The sequence below is a fragment of the Papilio polytes genome, unplaced genomic scaffold (assembly GCF_000836215.1).
Source record: "Papilio polytes unplaced genomic scaffold, Ppol_1.0 DF821289.1, whole genome shotgun sequence".
NCBI classification, from domain to species: Eukaryota; Metazoa; Arthropoda; class Insecta; order Lepidoptera; family Papilionidae; genus Papilio; species Papilio polytes.
In genome coordinates this window covers 4,394,007-4,405,471 of record NW_013527915.1, presented here as the reverse complement: position 1 = coordinate 4,405,471, position 11,465 = coordinate 4,394,007, and the positions used below count along the sequence as shown (strand labels likewise).

The 11,465-nt window shown below is 33.3% G+C and overlaps 1 long non-coding RNA gene across 1 annotated transcript in view; it reads right to left on the bottom strand.

Annotated features, from left to right (window-relative positions):
• Positions 1-5,648: 5,648 nt before the first annotated feature.
• Positions 5,649-11,465, bottom strand: part of LOC106109252 — a 65,929-nt gene continuing 60,112 nt past the window's right edge. The window contains exon 4 of the long non-coding RNA XR_001225995.1: positions 5,649-5,713. This is a non-coding gene — a long non-coding RNA (uncharacterized LOC106109252). The remainder of the gene's footprint in view (positions 5,714-11,465) is intronic.

Here is an 11,465-nt window from a genome sequence, read left to right as displayed (position 1 = left end):
AATTCAAGAACAAAGAAGAGATGAAATAATTTACCCGAAGAGCACACGGGACTTCAATTTAACCGTATCAATATTTTATTATCCACACTCGCTTGTTTGTTTTAAGTACCTATATTTGACGTCACAGTCCCTATCCATCATAAAGATGCACTCAAAACAAAGCTCTTTGATTCACACAAACGTAAAAGTCAATTAAGGCGTAATATGAATATAATTTTCAATTCATTGGTTTAACAAAGAGTGCTGTTAATACAATCCGTAGAAGAAAAACAAGCATTATCTTATCCAAGGTGTGACCCTTGGCTGCGCCATTTTCTTGTAAACGAGTAACAAAATATCTCACAGGGATCCTATTGTCACCTTGTCACCCTTTGTAAGAGACATTCGATACGAAAGGTTACGAATCCTCTGAGAATTTGTCAACATTTGACATTACACGTGTAACATTTGGCAGTCGGCAACAAAATGTACGTGGAAATAATCTATTCAACCCCATTGTTTCGTTTGATAAATGTATTGTACCAGCTTTTTACATTTATTTCATCATAATTGACGTTAAATTTGTAGAATATATGCCTCTTAGGAGAATTGCCTTTTTAGGAGGTAGGAAATGACTTGAATCAAATTAATATGTGATTGTTCGTTAACTTGTATTCTTGCTTTAATTACGATCCTATATGAAGATAGAATAGAGTGTATTTCATAAAACCCCAGCTTATATTAAGGCAAATGTTCTATAAGAGTCTGTTTCAAGAAGAAAAACCTACATAAAGTTTCTTCTATCATGAAAATAATGTTAGTAAAGGACGTTTGTAAGATAAAGTCTTGTATTTGGTAAGTACAATCAGAGTAAATCTCAATATTTAAACACAAGCCAGGAACCGTGCTCGAGGCTTGAATATTTCATTGTATCAAAAACCATATAAGTGGCGTACAGACGACGGGTACGTGGGATATTTAAAGCGTCCGGTCCGACAACGGTTCCCGGTTAGATGTGTCACCGACAAATCGCGGACACCGCCCGTTTGCAATGTACCCAGACAAATCACAGACTCAACATATAAACAGAATTTATTCACAATGTGTGTCATAGTTTTTCAATTTGAGTGACTTTATTGGTAACTGTAACTAGTATTTGTGTTTGTTTATTGGCTACATAGAAATTGATAGCCAATAACTTGGTTCTTTTAAAATATCACTAGCTGTCGCCCGCACCTCCGTTCGTATGGCATTTAAAAAAAGAGAAGTAGCCTGTGTCTTCTTCCAGACTATGCTATACATCTATGCCAAATTTCATTACGATCCGTTCAGCCGTTTAAGCGACAAACTCTATCAAACATCCATACAAACTTTTGCATTATAATATTAGTAAGATTTAATGATGCGGGTTGCCTTATATTTACCATTTACCTAGGCTAATTACAAACTGACAGATTACACGATCTGACGGTGACACATATTTATACAACGGATCCATTGACGCAGTTTCGTGTAGATATCCGCCGCATCAATGTATTCATATCGATACAAATCAAATCTCATTTCAACTCGATTGGAGCTCGAGTTATACGTCGAATGCATCACAGAATAATTTGCTTTTTACTTTGTTATTGTCGATGTAAACTGTAGGGCCAGGCCACCAAAACAAGGAACACCTGGACAACTTTCAAAGTCAAATCTTCAAAAAACATGTAATTGTAATCAATGAATCTATCATAAACATCATTTATATACATAGAGATGCCTTGTTTTCGTGATATCATTTTTATATTGATACTACAGCATTGAACATGCCTTTCATGTACTTATATGTTGTTTTAATCTATGATCTTGATTAAAAACAGACATATTATAATGGGTGAATTAGTTGGCATTAATATTGACAGTAATTTTTGCCATTATTAATTAACTAGCTGTTGCCCTCGACTTCGCCTGTGTAATTAAAAAAATATAGCCTATGTTACTCACTGATAATATAGTATTTATACGGTGAAAGAATTTTTAAAATCGGCCCAGTAGTTTTTAAGTTATTTCAATGCTTACGAAAATCGAAAAATATAAATCTTTCCTCTGTACAGTATTAGTATAGTTTTGCTTGGATATTCGCAATACCAAAAAATCCATAATTAACCAGTGAAAGCGATATAATATCAATTTCGACCGCAAAGTTTTACAAGCCGTGGCCGATGCGAGCGTCGACTTTCATTTAATACCACTTCATCTAGGACCGGCTTGTACAAATGCTTTGCAAATGAGCCACATTGCGAACTAAACTAGTTGGTTCGCCCTACTAACTGGACTTGACTCGTCTTAAGTACATTTTTTTTTATCCAGTTTTAAAGAATGTTGCACTGTAATCCTATAAGTAAAATCGGATGCGTTAAGTTTTTGGATTTCAGTTATCTTCAGAAAAAGCCTTTTTATGCTTATAAGTATATTTAACGTGGAACAGAAATTTTTAAATTGAAATTGGGAATTTTACAAAACCAGGGTTATTATAATGCATCATGAGCTACAAGTAATTGATATGTTTAAACTAAAATAAATCTACAATATGTCTAAAGTAATCAAACGTGTTAATAAAAGTATGTTACGTGATAGAGAAATTATTGTCAATTTTCTGCAGAAAATTCTACAGATTCATTATTTCTTGAACAAAAATTATTATCACTTAAAAGGCAGAAAAACATTTTGATCCCAGTTAATATCCTACAAAATGTCCGTAGCATGGTTATAGAGAGAGTACATTAAATCGTTCCTTTTACATTACAAACGTCAGGCTCAGCCTTCGAGGAGCGTTGAGGCGTGCACGATCGCGATATCCAGACTCGAAGCGGCTAATGCAGGCACTGTAATTGATCCATTTATTTCGCCGTGAGTGTACATCAAGTCTAAAGCATGCAATGTTTACAAAACGAACAAACTGACATCAGATTCCACCGAGGTATAGACCATTTAGTTGTTTTATTCTTACAACCTTTAGCATAAACTAGAATAGAACCGACGTAATCTTAAAAGAAGCATATTTAAATAAAGTGATAGGTTATTTAAAAGTATAGATATAACATGAAATAAAACATAATAAAACAGATTAACAATTCTGTATTTTAGTTCGTACAGTAAAAAAAAAACAAAGCAATAATTTCGTTCTACATTTTAATATAAGATATAAAAGATCTGCTCACAGATATGTAGCAACCTAATAGACTGGACGCGTTACATATTCTTTATCTATTTTTAGATTATCTGTGCTACTTTCACCGAATATTCTCCCCACGCGAATATCTCTGATAACAAGTAACAATGACACTTTTATTATTTACTTTTAAATCGAACTTAATATTAAGTTTATTTGATATTATCGTCTAAGCGTATTTGCAACAAGTATAAGATCCACAGTTTATTTAAATTGCACCTAATGCGTACGTAGATTTTACTTTAAAACTTCGATATTTTCTACATCTACAAGTAGGTGTCATTATTTGAAATACAGATGTACTTTTTAGTGATAGACACAAAAACGACGTAATGTACATTCATATTACGATATTCATATCTTATTGGAATCTCGTGTCATGTAGTTATTGTTCCAAATTATAGTACGAAAGTCTACGCTGTTCATACAATATGTCATCTTATCAAGTAATCGTCTCTGGTGATCAGTGTTACTGTGTTAAGCGATTGGTTACTTTCACTGCGCGTGGGCATACCTCTACTGTACGCATAGCATTCGTAATAGTACGGAAGTATGTAAGACGGCCGCGCCGGCACGATACTTTATCTTATTAGGTTAATAACCGATAGTCGGCTATTGGAAATATCACTGCAATCACCCTCTTATCAGTTGACTTGTTAACATCTTTTACGTAGACGTATCACAATCGAAGAATTTAAATGCTCATGACGTTTATTTGCAGATGTTTTATATAAATACCGCGACTCCGTCCGCGTGGAATTAAAAAAAAACAAAAGTGAGTAGCCTATGTGTTCTTCCAGACTGTCCTCTCCATCTGTACCAAATTTCATCGAAATCCGTTTAGCCGTTTAGGCTACAAATTCTAACAAACATCCATCCATCTAAACTTTCGCATTTATAATATTAGTATGAAGTATGATATTTGTTGAAAATATAAAATAACGCAAAAGGATTTCGATACAGATTTTAAATTTAATGAAGAAATAGATTTTATAGCTGGTGGATACAATAAAGGGTGGGCGTTAGCAGGAATTACTTATTAAGTTACAAAATGTAATTGTTAACGTCTTGTAAATTTATGAAAGATTTTAGATCATTTTATACAGACAATTCAAGGGATATTATTAATATTGTACAGAATTTACGTCTATATTATTTGGAATCCAAAAACCTCTTGGAAAGTTTAAATTATTTAATCAACCGAATCAAGATGTAAGTTAAAATTAATATTATCAGAATTAAAGAAATTATCGACAGATATATTTGTTTCAATATTCTATTGTTTTATTTCTCTTGAAGTCTAAAAACACCTACGATATTAATGATCAATATGTAAATCTTTTTTAGCGTGCCCTGACATGATACAGAGTGTCATTAATTCGTAACATTGTTCAAAACTAATCACTGTTCTTAAGAAAATTACAACTTGTAAAGAACGTTCTGGAATAAGAAATTTTTTTAATCATAGGAAAAGAGAAAACATTTTAAATTATTTAGTATAACTTATTAACGCAATAGAAGCCTAAAGTAGAGTACGGAATAACAATGGTGAGGTTTCAGGTTCTAATTCAACGAATATTATAGTGAGACATTAGTTACCAAGCTATCTTTCTCGAAATTCGATTGCTAGTCACACGAAACTATAGCGTAATTTATCAAAAAGAAAATACAAGGGTCTTTGAAGTACTCTCCCATAAATCTTACCTATCCAAAGCCATTATCATAAACATGGTTGAAATTTATTAAATTCGCGGACAAAAGGCGTCCGTTCGCTTGGGGCGGGACACGACTCACTTCGTTTATCGTTTGACAATAAATTCTCTTTGAAATATTTCGATACTTTTTGATTTGTAGACGGAATTAAACTGCTAAGACGTTTACTTTTCTTTAAATGTTATCCCAGGTTTACTGGTAAATATATATTTAATACTATTGACAACAAGCTAGTGTATTCAGCTCTTTGATTTATATTAAAGGTAGGCAGTAATTGATTAAACATTAGTGTATTGACAACGCCTTAACATGAACAGAAGTTACAAGCCGATGTCGAGTTAACAGGTGTTTGTGCAAACCATCAGCGTCATGTCAAGCGTTGGCCATTGTGAGCAAATTCCCGTCAACGTCGCGAGTCAACTACGACGCTGAAGTGAATCTTTGATATATCTTGTTGACAACATTCCGATACTTTACAATGATAAAAAAATGATCAACTATGTATACCAATTTAAATTGCGTGAGCTTTTATTTTATCGATATTTTCACCCAATTTAATGTCAAAAATTTAAAATAACACCAGTGATTCGGTGGTTCGACCTATCTAAAGAAAGTAATTTTGCAATGTGCCGTTTCAAATAGTTTCCTTGTTTTTAGAATTTTTATCAATTTAAATAACATAACTTTTATTTTTCTTCATGAGTGTTGTTTTTAGAGTACTCTGTTGAATGTAATGTGATGAGTTAGCTGAAAGCTTACCACTGGAGGCGTTTTCCGAGGCGAACAGCGGGGCGGCGTTGTAATCTGAAACCAATTAAATTACCTTTAGATATCAAATCACGCGATTCCCCAGGGCTTAAAATCCCTACATCTACGAGATTTACGCTAATTACATCTATTTTAATATAGATAATTAATAAAAATAGTATAATATTGCTGGGTTTTATTGTATTTTAAAAAATAATGGACAAAATGAACACATGTATCATAATAACACATTATGTTTGATTATTAACTTAGAATTAAACATTTAAATATATGGTAAAAACATAAGTTCGAATCCCAATTAATAAAACTAAATAAAAAAAATTTCTTACTTACTAATTACTAATTAAATTTGAATAAAGTATTTGTTTAAATTAAATCCTATTCCTTTTACTTTTCATTAAAAAGTGTAAACTTCATTAAAATTAGTAAATGACATATTTAATGTTTTTGTTATTTTAATTAGGTAACAGATATTCTTTAATTATTTGAACTATAGCGGTGTTTGAGGTTAAGAACATGTAAACCGCAATATAATATGGAAATTTAATTGTTATAAAGAGGTTAGAGTTTGTAAATTATTATTCAAAAATACAATTTGAATTTAACATTAGACTTTAAAAATGTGATAATACTATATATTTTTATATAATATTATCACATTTTTAAAGTTTTTAAAAATATAAAAATGTCAAAAGAAAGTAAAAATACACTAGCTATACCGTACTATACAATTTCACATAGAAAATACTGTGAAGTTACTATAAGTGGTAACAACACAGGTCGTGCAGTTTGGAATTTTAACAAGTCGTTTGGAGGCGAACGACTGTTTTCAAGGCGCATTGTTCTATTTCCGCATTCTTCGTCAATCAATTACGAACCGTGACAAAAACAATGAAAATGAAATAAAAATTCGATTATGTATTAACTACGCGCAAATACGAATAGAAGTTTGCTCCAAATACGATAGAGGTGAGCCATATTTAAATTAAAATAATAGATTATTCCAATAATAATATTTAAATTAACAAAATAAGCAATAATTAATAGCTTACAATACATCGTAATCATATTTAGCTGTCAAGCGCTTTGTGACTATAAAAACGAGGTCGTCTAGGAATCGATTAAAATTTCTCTTTCTAATATCAAAGTCTTCCTTATTGTTACTGAATAGCTGTAAAGAATTATTATCGCCGTATAGAATTGATTAATTTCGATTGGTTCAATGGGTTAGATGAGTTCGACGTTGGGCCATGAAACGGCGCGAAGGCCGCGGGGTAAACGACACGTTATTACACAACTCGCTGTTGCCACAGTGTAGCGGCGTAACCAGTTTAGCTTGACCTCCACATTCACTTACAACGCGCATTTCCCCGGCCCCACGCACGGCTACCACATAATTTGATTAACGTAAAACCGAGAATATATTGCGCTTTCTTTTCACTACAGCTATTGTGATTGGTATTGGAATTCTTTTCACTATTTGTCCGCACCACACGTTTACGCAATAAATTTAGTTAAACAGATATGTGTACAAACAGCGTGTTAAGACAGCGGGAATAAAGTATTTTTGCTTTGCTAAATAGGTAATTCCATGTCGCTTACAAACAATTTATCCTCATTCTAATTAATGTGAAAACAAAGTTGTTGTAATTGATGGTTGCAATAACACACTCTAAAGTTACACAGTAACGAACGATACTGACATACTGATCGAGTATTCAGCTGTAGCCGGCTGCCATATTGTTCTACGTCTACGGCATGCAAATGACACGCACACACGCGCACACGCGCCTCACGCACACTAACGCGTCCCGTACACACATGTTGTACGCACACAACGTGGTCGGCTGTGTCGCCGTCATGACTTAATTCAGGTTTACACGCAACGCGCAGTTCGCGGCCCCTTATGTAGCTATTCAGTAGACGACATGCTTTGTACAACTTAAAACTATGAAAAACTACTTATGTAGTGGAATGTACTGATGAATAACATTTAATTTCTTTAAACGGTAGAGAGCAGGAAAAGACGTTTTAAAATTCTATCTATTTAAAATACCGTATAGCGTGACTATTTATCGATGCTATAGAAAAATCCCTATAAGTAATTGTTAATAATTGAAGCGTTTTAGGAGATCTATGGTGGTGAAATAGAATACTTTTAATGATAGAAACTGATAAGAATTCAACACAAAACAGGTTGTTTAATTCCATACACGAACAGCCGCAATTCATGTTCATCGTATACCTAAATTAAAAGACATAAAACAAGGGGAATGTAAATTTCGTTGTTCTTGTCAGTTTTTCAATTTTGTGTCTCTCAGAACCTTGTCTCATCTAGACAGGAAACACTTTATAATTAACTAGCATTCGACCGCGACTCCGTCTGCGTGGAATTAAAAAAACGAAAGTTAATAGCTTATGTGTTCTTCCAGACTATCCTCATTGTCTATGCCGAGTTTATCGAGTTCCGTTCAATCGTTTAGCCTTCAAACTCTAACAATCATCCATCCATCTAAACTTTCGCATTTATAATATTAGTAAGATGTATATTTATGCGTTTCTTGAGACTTCAGCATTTTTTACTTCGAACAACAGACTCGTATTTCAATAGGAAAGTTCATTGTTGTGGTCTTACATAAACATATTTGTAAGGCTCGATTTGATAGTAATCGTAAAAACTGCGTAAAATTTACTAATAATCATTAATGTTAAAATACTTTGTAAATTTAAAGAGTAAGAAATTTATCAATAACACTTGTAAGTCTCTGGGGTAGGCAGAGACCGCAGACAAGTGTTAGTTTAAAGAAAAAGTACGAGTATGATATTTAAAAAAAAAATACAGTATAGAATCGTAGGAATAGTAATTTAGTATATGTGTTGTGTCCGACTGTACTCGGTTATTTAACTCCGAGCGGACGTTAGGGATATAAAAGCCGGTTATTTACGTGAAAATAAAATTTTATTGCAGCTGGAAACAAAGGAGCCTCGGGCCAAGGTTGTCGATCCGCAGACGTTTCGATGTGAAAACATACTATATGTACACGTCATTTTACACCTTGAACCCAACCCTACCACTAAATATAAATTCTAAAAGTTTTTTAAATCAAAAATAGGACATGCAACAATTACTAATAAAGAACAAAAAAACTATGTTATTAAAAATCTAACATAAGATTATTATTAATTTACTAAACACTAGTTAGTTGCTCGTGACTTCGCCCGCATGAAATGAAAGAATATAAAAATGCATAGCCTATGTTACTCACTGATAAAATAGCTTTTAAATGTTGAAAGATTTTTATTAATCAGCCAAATAGTTTTTGAGTTATTTCAATACATACAAAAAATCAAAAATACAAATCTTTCCTCTTTATAATATTAAGTATAGATAATTAATAGGATTTTACTTATTTTTGTTATTAAAAATGAATTCATAATATTGGTGCATAATTCAACCCTGCCTCTAAAGTTGCATACTGCAGTTCCATTACTGACCTAACGCAATGGGGAATTTTGCGCCCTAAGTACCATGGCCGAGTGACCGCGCGCCAGACTTTTTCCATGTGCACCGTACACTGAAGCGCGTGCACTAATGTGTAACAGCGACGCACACGCACAACAGTCTATGTACACTGTTCCTGTGTTCCCTTACTTTATGTACTCCCTAGGGTTGTCACAGCTTAAATTTTTTTCTATTAAGGGATTGTATATTTTGAATTGAAATAGATATTTTAGATTGGAGCGATAGTTGGATCCAAATAGAAAAGAGGGAGTAATTAATTGACTTTTATTTTGTTTGATAAAATGCATAACACCACATTTTTATAAGTGGATATTCAAAATAAGTTGGTACACATTAACATAATTATTACAATCTGATATATTTATGAGACTCGAATCGAATGACATGCTAGTTAGAGTGGCGACCAAAACATAATTTACCTGAAAATAACCGTAATAATGTGGACCATAATAAGTATTAAGTAATCACCAAGCAGAATACCATAACTGTGGTTAAAATTATTCCTAGCCCCAATTAAAACGATAATTATCCAAAATAAATTCATGAACGTAACGCTCAAACAAGTGAAAGTACTTTCACGTACATACAGTCGGTAGAGCGAGTATACGATTCGTTGCGCTCGATATTGCCAGGTTAGCTGACGGCCCTAGGGCTTAACAGGCGAGGGAGGGGTGCTGCGGGGGCGTGTGGGGAACAGGGGGTGTGCGGGGGAGGGGGCAAGTCTGAGTCCTGACCACGCACAACCATCACTGCACGCTTCCCCGACGACTACGGCCTATATTTAGCGATGTATTTCGCCGTACATGCGGTATTGAACGGGCTACATTTCAGAGCGGGCCCTCTATTCTGCTCCATAGGGGCGTAAATGTATAATACGTTGCGGTTTTAAATTCAACGTTCCAGTATTGTTCTCGGTTTTTAAACGCGCTCTATGGTTTGGAAGGGAAGTCTTTTTCCTTGATTAAAACGCAGCCATCCCTTTTTATGATGTAAAATGTATTTGTTAACGTCAAATTTACATTCGAAGCAAAAAGCGCTTGGAATATAGAGTGATTAAGTACGAAATAACCATAATTGAATATGAAAAACAGTTAATAAACCCCGTACTTATTGCTTGTATAGTGTCGATAATTCTGTGCAATAGTCACAGAAGTTTACGGTAAAATGTTTCTTAGTAAAATGATTTCTTAATACGATTTTATTAAAAAAGTTGAGCACAAATATTACTTAATTTAAAGGCTATTTAATTGGAACGAATAAGTGATTCATACCGCACAATACTCGTTTAAAGGAAGTATCGAAATACCTAACGGTACTTAAAAGGACGTGGAAGAAAGATTTCGAAAGAGCGATAATGAAACGGGGGGAAAAATACGACCTGATTCATATGCATGAATAAATTTAGTTAATTTAAAACATAAACCATATACAAAACAAATAAAAAACAAGTTTCAATACATGTTTCTAAAACAAGACGTTTAGTAATACTACATGATTTATTTATGTATTATTTGTGTCAATTAGGCAATACCGTAATTTCATATCAAAACATCTGACTATTAAATTCTTAACATTTCGTCTTTCAATAACATATATTTTAATATCTTACGCATATTAAGGTAAGCCTAACACAGTATAATAGGATAATTATATTTCGAATTACCTTAATAGGTAGATTTTAAGTAAAATAAACCTATAAATATAGGTACGCTTCAAAGAGCGTGCCATACAACCGACGTTTACACGCAAGACAATCGTATGGCAGTGACTTTACATAATTATGTCTGTGAGAACTGTGCAGTCCCGCCCACATCCTTTTTGAATTAAAGCATTACTAGCACATACGTTTGATATTATGGTAATATCAGAGATGATTTATTGTTGGGTTTTTTTTAAATTGTATTTATAATATGTATATTTTTTTATCTAAGCGATAAAAAGGTCAGTAAGATTTTATATGGATACCTTGTGGATACAAGCTAAAAGGCAAGATGTCAGTTGTAATTAATGAGTTAAAAACTAAAGCTATTTATAACATTATATGCAGTATACAAAAATGTTAACTATTATGAATTTCATTGATGTAATACATTAAAGATAATCGATACTGGCAACCCTATTCTATTCAAGTGCATATTTTCACGTACATACATCTATGTTATGTGCACATAGTTCTGCGGCTGGCTGAAATGACCGTGGACGTCTAGAAAGTCGAAGTGTTATCGCGCGTGTGGGCGTAGCCGCTGACCCCCTCCCTTCGACCCC